At 39.3% G+C, this 10,000-nt stretch overlaps 1 protein-coding gene across 1 annotated transcript in view; it reads left to right on the plus strand.

Moving 5' to 3' along the window:
- Positions 1-10,000, plus strand: part of SLC44A4 (solute carrier family 44 member 4) — a 185,269-nt gene that overhangs the window by 102,210 nt on the left and 73,059 nt on the right. The window lies entirely within an intron of this gene.

Raw genomic sequence — 10,000 nt, forward strand, 5'->3', positions numbered from 1 at the left:
GGAGGAAGGTGAAGAATGAAGATGTGCTTGTTATTCTTCAGTGAAAGGGGTCTCAGGGTCCACTGATTTGGCTTTCCATCAGTTTCCTCCAGTAGTGCCTATTGGTAAGTGCTATTTTTATTTATTATATTGGCACTCTGTTAGCCTCTTAAAATTGTTTAAATATGTATTTGAATATATTTTTTACAAACATCGTAACTGGATTCTGCATATGTCGGATTAGCATGCTTTGTCCCTGTAAATTGTAAGAGCTACTTCAGGAGAGGATAAGATTCCCCCCCCCCCCCCCCCCCGTTTATTCTTTTCTTTGGGTTGTGAATTTAGTTTCACTGGGATAAAAGATGTAAATTTTATCCTGCCCTTTTTATTACTCCGGGACTCCACCAGCGAGCATGGGTATTAGTTCCCAGGAGTAATGGATTGTGGACTCTCACCACCCTGAAAGGTATTAATTTCTCAGGTAAGCATAAATGTCCATGAGACTCCTCTTTTTTTCATGTCCCTTTTATTTTGTTCTTATTTCTTTTCCTACCTCTTTTGCTTGGCTATACACCAGTGAGGTGGGAGGGGTTTATAGAACTCTTGGGGTTTGGGAATCTTTGTCTCCTCCTAGTGGCAGGGAAGAGTTATTCCCAGGAGTAATTGGATTGTGGACTCTCACCACCCTGAAAGGTATTAATTTCTCAGGTAAGCATAAATTATGTTTTTTATTGTTTAAATACTGTTTGTATGAGTTGATATTTTTGGGAAAATCAAATAAAGTTTGGACATATTTTTTCTAAAATATCTAAATAGTATTACTTGAGTACTGCAAGTCCATCCTTTCTGGTCTCTCATGGCAAAGTCTGCCCCCTCTGCAATTCTGTAGTCTCTGTCACACCCACATATCTTGCACATTGCTCCTAATCTGCTGCATCTCTTTGCCAATCTCTCCTATGCTTCCTTAAAGGGACATTATACACTAGATTTTTCTTTGCATAAATGTTTTGTAGATGATCCATTTGTATAGCCCATCTGGGAGTGATTTTGTAACAATGTATAATTTTGCTTATTTTTTAATAATGTGCTGATTTTCAGAGTCCTAACCAAGCCCCAAAGTGTCAGATGTATACCGATGTCTACAGATTCCTGCTTTCACTTGTTTGTGTAATGGGCCTTTTCATAAGCAGGGGAGGGGGAGAGGGTCTGCTCTAATAGTAGTGACTATTACACACAGTTATATGAAAATACAACTCAGACTTTGACCCTAATTAACAATAGCACTTCCCCCTCCCAGATCTCTGCCCTTTTCAGCAAATACTCTTTCACCTGCACCGCTCTGACTGTTTAGGGTTTACTTTCTTTCATGAAATTAGCAAGAGTCCATGAGCTAGTGACGTATGGGATATACATTCCTACCAGGAGGGGCAAAGTTTCCCAAACCTCAAAATGCCTATAAATACACCCCTCACCACACCCACAAATCAGTTTTACAAACTTTGCCTCCTATGGAGGTGGTGAAGTAAGTTTGTGCTAGATTCTACGTTGATATGCGCTCCGCAGCAGGTTGGAGCCCGGTTTTCCTCTCAGCGTGCAGTGAATGTCAGAGGGATGTGAGGAGAGTATTGCCTGTTTGAATTCAATGATCTCCTTCTATGGGGTCTATTTCATAGGTTCTCTGTTATCGGTCGTAGAGATTCATCTCTTACCTCCCTTTTCAGATCGACGATATACTCTTATATATACCATTACCTCTACTGATTCTCGTTTCAGTACTGGTTTGGCTTTCTACAAACATGTAGATGAGTGTCCTGGGGTAAGTAAATCTTATTTTCTGTGACACTCTAAGCTATGGTTGGGCACTTTTTTTTAAAGTACTAAATATATGTATTCAAACATTTATTTGCCTTGACTCAGAATGTTCAACATTCCTTTTTTTCAGACAGTCAGTTTCATATTTGGGATAATGCATTTGAATCAATCATTTTTCTTACCTTAAAAATTTGACTTTTTCCCTGTGGGCTGTTAGGCTCGCGGGGGCTGAAAATGCTTCATTTTATTGCGTCATTCTTGGCGCTGACTTTTTTGGCGCAAAAAATCTTTTCTGTTTCCGGCGTCATACGTGTCGCCGGAAGTTGCGTCATTTATTGACGTTCTTTTGCGCCAAAAATGTCGGCGTTCCGGATGTGGCGTCATTTTTGGCGCCAAAAGCATTTAGGCGCCAAATAATGTGGGCGTCTTTTTTGGCGCTAAAAAAATATGGGCGTCGCTTTTGTCTCCACATTATTTAAGTCTCATTTTTCATTGCTTCTGGTTGCTAGAAGCTTGTTCTTTGGCATTTTTTCCCATTCCTGAAACTGTCATTTAAGGAATTTGATCAATTTTGCTTTATATGTTGTTTTTTCTCTTACATATTGCAAGATGTCTCACGTTGCATCTGAGTCAGAAGATACTTTAGGAAAATCGCTGTCTGGTGCTGGAACTACCAAAGCTAAGTGTATCTGCTGTAAACTTTTGGTAGCTATTCCTCCAGCTGTTGTTTGTATTAAATGTCATGACAAACTTGTTAATGCAGATAATATTTCCTTTAGTAAAGTACCATTACCTGTTGCAGTTCCAACAACATCTAATGTTCAGAGTGTTCCTGATAACATAAGAGATTTTGTTTCTGAATCCATTAAGAAGGCTATGTCTGTTATTCCTCCTTCTAGTAAACACAAAAAATCTTGTAAAACTTCTCTTTATCCAGATGAATTTTTAAATGAACATCATCATTCTGATTCTAATGATTCTTCTGGTTCAGAGGATTCTGTCTCAGAGGTTGATGCTGATAAATCTTCATATTTATTTAAAATGGAATTTATTCGTTCTTTACTTAAAGAAGTTTTAATTGCTTTAGAAATTGAGGATTCTGGTCCTCTTGATACTAAATCTAAACGTTTAGACAAGGTCTTTAAATCTCCTGTGGTTATTCCAGAAGTTTTTCCTGTTCCTGGTGCTATTTCTGAAGTAATTTCCAGAGAATGGAATAATTTGGGTAATTCATTTACTCCTTCTAAACGTTTTAAGCAATTATATCCTGTGCCGTCCGACAGATTAGAGTTTTGGGACAAAATCCCTAAAGTTGATGGGGCTATTTCTACCCTTGCTAAACGTACTACTATTCCTACGGCAGATGGTACTTCCTTTTAGGATCCTTTAGATAGGAAAATTGAATCCTTTCTAAGAAAAGCTTATCTGTGTTCAGGTAATCTTCTTAGACCTGCTATATCATTGGCTGATGTTGCTGCAGCTTCAACTTTTTGGTTGGAAACTTTAGCGCAACAAGTAACAGATCATGATTCTCATAATATTATTATTCTTTTTCAACATGCTAATAATTTTATCTGTGATGCCATTTTTGATATTATCAGAGTTGATGTCAGGTTTATGTCTCTAGCTATTTTAGCTAGAAGAGCTTTATGGCTTAAAACTTGGAATGCTGATATGTCTTCTAAATCGACTCTTTCCCTTTCTTTCCAGGGTAATAAATTATTTGGTTCTCAGTTGGATTCTATTATCTCAACTGTTACTGGTGGGAAAGGATCTTTTTTACCACAGGATAAAAAATCTAAAGGTAAAAACAGGGCTAATAATCGTTTTCGTTCCTTTCGTTTCAACAAAGAACAAAAGCCTGATCCTTCATCCTCAGGAGCAGTTTCAGTTTGGAAACCATCTCCAGTCTGGAATAAATCCAAGCCTTCTAGAAAAGCAAAGCCAGCTTCTAAGTCCACATGAAGGTGCGGCCCTCATTCCAGCTCAGCTGGTAGGGGGCAGATTACGTTTTTTCAAAGAAATTTGGATCAATTCTGTTCACAATCTTTGGATTCAGAACATTGTTTCAGAAGGGTACAGAATTGGTTTCAAGATAAGACCTCCTGCAAAGAGATTTTTTCTTTCCCGTGTCCCAGTAAACCCAGTGAAAGCTCAAGCATTTCTGAAATGTGTTTCAGATCTAGAGTTGGCTGGAGTAATTATGCCAGTTCCAGTTCTGGAACAGGGGCTGGGGTTTTATTCGAATCTCTTCATTGTACCAAAGAAGGAGAATTCCTTCAGACCAGTTCTGGATCTAAAAATATTGAATCGTTATGTAAGGATACCAACATTCAAAATGGTAACTGTAAGGACTATCTTGCCTTTTGTTCAGCAAGGGCATTATATGTCTACAATAGATTTACAGGATGCATATCTGCATATTCCGATTCATCCAGCTCACTATCAGTTCCTGAGATTCTCTTTCCTGGACAAGCATTACCAGTTTGTGGCTCTGCCGTTTGGCCTAGCTACAGCTCCAAGAATTTTTACAAAGGTTCTCGGTGCCCTTCTGTCTGTAATCAGAGAACAGGGTATTGTGGTATTTCCTTATTTGGACGATATCTTGGTACTTGCTCAGTCTTCTCATTTAGCAGAATCTCATACGAATCGACTTGTGTTGTTTCTTCAAGATCATGGTTGGAGGATCAATTCACTAAAAAGTTCATTGATTCCTCAGACAAGGGTAACCTTTTTGGGTTTCCAGATAGATTCAGTGTCCATGACTCTGTCTTTGACAGACAAGAGACGTCTAAAATTGATTTCAGCTTGTCGAAACCTTCAGTCACAATCATTCCCTTCGGTAGCCTTATGCATGGAAATTCTAGGTCTTATGACTGCAGCATCGGACGCGATCCCCTTTGCTCATTTTCACATGCGACCTCTTCAGCTCTGTATGCTGAACCAATGGTGCAGGGATTATACAAAGATATCTCAATTAATATCTTTAAAACCGATTGTACGACATTCTCTGACGTGGTGGACAGATCACCATCATTTAATTCAGGGGGCTTCTTTTGTTCTTCCGACCTGGACTATAATCTCAACAGATGCAAGTCTTACAGGTTGGGGAGCTGTGTGGGGGTCTCTGACGGCACAAGGGGTTTGGGAATCTCAGGAGGTGAGATTACCGATCAATATTTTGGAACTCCGTGCAATTTTCAGAGCTCTTCAGTCTTGGCCTCTTCTGAAGAGAGAGTCGTTCATTTGTTTTCAGACAGACAATGTCACAACTGTGGCATACATCAATCATCAAGGAGGGACTCACAGTCCTCTGGCTATGAAAGAAGTATCTCGAATTCTGGTTTGGGCGGAATCCAGCTCCTGTCTAATCTCTGCGGTTCATATCCCAGGTATAGACAATTGGGAAGCGGATTATCTCAGTCGCCAAACGTTGCATCCGGGCGAATGGTCTCTTCACCCAGAGGTATTTCTTCAGATTGTTCAAATGTGGGAACTCCCAGAAATAGATCTGATGGCTTCTCATCTAAACAAGAAACTTCCCAGGTATCTGTCCAGATCCCGGGATCCTCAGGCGGAGGCAGTGGATGCATTATCACTTCCTTGGAAGTATCATCCTGCCTATATCTTTCCGCCTCTAGTTCTTCTTCCAAGAGTAATCTCCAAGATTCTGAAGGAATGCTCGTTTGTTCTGCTGGTAGCTCCAGCATGGCCTCACAGGTTTTGGTATGCGGATCTTGTCCGGATGGCCTCTTGCCAGCCGTGGACTCTTCCGTTAAGACCAGACCTTCTGTCGCAAGGTCCTTTCTTCCATCAGGATCTCAAATCCTTAAATTTAAAGGTATTGGGATTGAACGCTTGATTCTTGGTCAAAGAGGTTTCTCTGACTCTGTGATTAATACTATGTTACAGGCTCGTAAATCTGTATCTAGAGAGATATATTATAGAGTCTGGAAGACTTATATTTCTTGGTGTCTTTCTCATCATTTTTCCTGGCATTCTTTTAGAATTCTGAGAATTTTACAGTTTCTTCAGGATGGTTTAGATAAAGGTTTGTCCGCAAGTTCCTTGAAAGGACAAATCTCTGCTCTTTCTGTTCTTTTTCACAGAAAGATTGCTAATCTTCCTGATATTCATTGTTTTGTACAAGCTTTGGTTCGTATAAAACCTGTCATTAAGTCTATTTCTCCTCATTGGAGTTTGAATTTGGTTCTGGGGGCTCTTCAAGCTCCTCCTTTTGAACCCATGCATTCATTGGACATTAAATTACTTTCTTGGAACGTTTTGTTCCTTTTGGCCATCTCTTCTGCCAGAAGAGTCTCTGAATTATCTGCTCTTTCTTGTGAGTCTCCTTTTCTGATTTTTCATCAGGATAAGGCAGTGTTGTGAACTTCTTTTGAATTTTTACCTAAGGTTGTGAATTCCAACAACATTAGTAGAGAAATTGTGGTTCCTTCATTATGTCCTAATCCTAAGAATTCTAAGGAGAAATCGTTGCATTCTTTGGATGTTGTTAGAGCTTTGAAATATTATGTTGAAGCTACTAAGTCTTTCCGAAAGACTTCTAGTCTATTTGTCATCTTTTCCGGTTCTAGAAAAGGTCAGAAAGCTTCTGCCATTTCTTTGGCATCTTGGTTGAAATCCTTAATTCACCATGCTTATGTCGAGTCGGGTAAAACTCTGCCTTCAAAGGATTACAGCTCATTCTACTAGGTCAGTTTCAACTTCCTGGGCGTTTAGGAATGAGGCTTCGGTTGATCAGATTTGCAAAGCAGCAACTTGGTCCTCTTTGCATACTTTTACTAAATTCTACCATTTTGATGTGTTTTCTTCTTCTGAAGCAGTTTTTGGTAGAAAAGTACTTCAGGCAGCGGTTTCAGTTTGAATCTTCTGCTTATGTTTTCATTAAACTTTATTTTGGGTGTGGATTATTTTCAGCAGGAATTGGCTGTCTTTATTTTATCCCTCCCTCTCTAGTGACTCTTGCGTGGAAAGATCCACATCTTGGGTAGTCATTATCCCATACGTCACTAGCTCATGGACTCTTGCTAATTACATGAAAGAAAACATAATTTATGTAAGAACTTACCTGATAAATTCATTTCTTTCATATTAGCAAGAGTCCATGAGGCCCGCCCTTTTTGTGGTGGTTATGATTTTTTTGTATAAAGCACAACTATTCCAATTCCTTATTTTATATGCTTTCGCACTTTTTTTATCACCCCACTCTTGCTAATATGAAAGAAATGAATTTATCAGGTAAGTTCTTACATAAATTATGTTTTTCTTCTCCTTCATCACAATTTCTTTATTTTCCAGTCTGCAAGATTTCACTAGAGCCCCACATAGTCTGTGAAATTCTATGCCTTGCGCGACAATTCCAGCTCTTAAAGGGGCGGTAAACCCCTTTTAATTACAATACATTTCTGTTTTCTTACTATAGAATAACATATCATCCAAGTGTAAACATGTTTACAACAAATTAACATCTTGTTTGCCTGAGAATAGTATGATATTAACTGCCAACTGCGTGGAGTCACACATGTCCATGTATGTTTGCATACTGTGGTATCTGAGTCTCCTGCACTTTCCAGCAGCAGAATAATAATATATCATTTGGTGACCTGGCATGTGTGAATCACATGAAGTTGTCATATTAGTTCAAATAATGCAGTATTTAATATTTGTGCAATTCACATTTTGTGGTGGTGCAAAGTGGGAGGGGCTATTTTAACCATTTGTGGGCGTGGCCAATACTCAGCTTACTGTATTTCTCTGCATCGCTGTGTCCCTGGAAGTTTTGGTAAACTTTAAAATATATATATGGGGTGCATAGATGATTATTTTTTTGAGTAGCCCACAAGTGAGTCCTTTGTGAGCCAGGCTACCGTTACTGGATGCCAAGCATTGTAGTTTTCCCCATGAGAGCAAAGAAACGTGTAAATAATACCGACACAGGTGAGTTAAATAATCTGCCCTGTGGTGCCATTGTGACAGGTGGATCTGCTCTGATTCTTTCAGTAATCTATGCTGGAATATTACCAGAGAGCTGGCTCTATAAACACAGCTCTGATCAGAGAACTGCAGTGATTAACTCCTTCTTCAGTAAAGAGACTTACAGAGCAGTGATTAACTCTTTCCCCAATACAAAGACTTGCAGAGCCTTGAAGATTGCAAAGCCTGGAAAATTATTTTAAAATACTTGCCGGCAATTTTAAAACAATTTTTTATGCAAACTATTTCTACTTAATTAGCCCTTTTAGGATATGCACAAATCTCAGCATGTTTTATGGCACTTTAACTCCCTAATACAGTGAATTGCGGGGTAGTTATTGACTCCTTCCCCAATGCAGTGACTTGTGGTGCAGTGATTAACTCCTTCCCTAATACAGTGACTTGTGGTGCAGTTATTAACTCCTTCCCCAATACAGAGACTTGTGAGGCAGTGATCAACTCCTTCCCTAATACAGTGACTTGTGGGGCAGTGATTAACTCCTTCCCTAATACAGTGACTTGTGGGGCAGTGATTAACTCCTTCCCTAATACAGTGACTTGTGAGGCAGTGATCAACTCCTTCCTTAATACAGTGACTTGTGGGGCAGTGATTAACTCCTTCCCTAATACAGTGACTTGTGGGGCAGTGATTATCTCCTTCCCTAATACAGAGACGTGTGGGGCAGTGATTAACTCCTTCCCAGTATGTAAACCAAGAAATATGTGTGGATGAGATTATGGTCATATCTGCACCCTATGACCCTGTACTTGTGTCAGATTAGATCTAATCACTCAAAGGTCCAGTTATTTTTTCACATATTTTACTGAACAAACAGTTGAAATGCTTGATTGTCTGGTTATATCCTGGACACATGGCATCCTCTTCTACTTAAAATTAAACTTATATGATTCTGATAGGGAATATAATTTTACAACTTTCCAATTGACTTTTATCATCAAATTTGCTTTGTTCTGTTGGTATTCTTAGTTGAAAGCTAAACCTAGTAGGCTCATATGCTAATTTCTTAGCCCTTGAAGGCCGGCTCTTATCTGAATGCATTTTGACAGTTTTTCACAACTAGAGGGCGATGGGCATTCGCTCATGTGAGCCTTATAGATACCATTGTGTTCACGCCGTGGAGCTACCTAGGAGTCAGCACGTATTGTCTAAAACGCAAAGTCTGTCAAAATAACTTCACTTGCATTTTTCTGCAAACAGTTCTTTCGTTGCATTCCAATCTTGACTGATTTATAGACAGGAAGATCTTGTTCCTTTGAAATCTGCTCGATAGCTCAGGCCTGGTTAAACTGATTAATTTCAGCTTGCTTGGCTTTGCTGCAATACAAGCGGACAGCTCCTCCTACTGGCTATTTTAATAAATGCACTGCTTCTCAATGCTTTTCAATAGCAGTCACATGACTGGAAAAAAAGGCTGTTATTCTGAAACGGTGTAAATTGAACCGTTGTAAACCGAGGGCCACCTGTATTAATAAAACAGTGTTGGTTATGCAAAACTAGGGAATGGGTAATAAAGGGATTATCTATCTTTTTAAACAATAGCAAAAGCTAGCACCTTTCCTACATCTGTCCACAATACAGACATTCAGCTTTGTTGATATAAAGACCTGTGCAGCAGGCCTTTATTGTACCTTGATAAGGAGACCTTGCTATACAGTGTTTAACCCTTCATGAATACAGAGTCCTATGGAGCAGTGATCAACTCCCTTCTGTTGGCGCTCTACAAATACCTGATAATAATAATAATAGAATGCAGAGTCCTCAAATCCACCTGTTAACCCTTTCACAGGCAGATCTCTGCAGTGCAGCAACTAACCCTCTTCTGATACAGAAAGCTGCAAGATAGTCATTAAAGGGACAGTCTACACCATAATTTTTATTGTTTTAAAAGATGGATAATCCCTTTATTACCCATTTCCCAGTTTTGCATAACTAACACAGTTATAATAATACACTTTTAACCTCTGTGATTATCTTGTATCTAAGCCTCTGCAAACTGCCCCTTTTTTCAGTTCTTGTGACAGACTTGCAGTCTAGCCAATCAGTGCCTGCTCCCAGATAACTTCTCGTGCACGAGCACAGTGTTATCTATATGAAATACGTGAACTAACACCCTCTAGTGGTGAAAAACTGTTAAAATGCAATCTGAAAGAGGTGGGCTTCAAGGTCTAAGAAATTAGCATATGAACCTCCTAG

This window comes from Bombina bombina, chromosome 7 (genome assembly GCF_027579735.1).
Source record: "Bombina bombina isolate aBomBom1 chromosome 7, aBomBom1.pri, whole genome shotgun sequence".
NCBI classification, from domain to species: domain Eukaryota; kingdom Metazoa; phylum Chordata; class Amphibia; order Anura; family Bombinatoridae; genus Bombina; species Bombina bombina.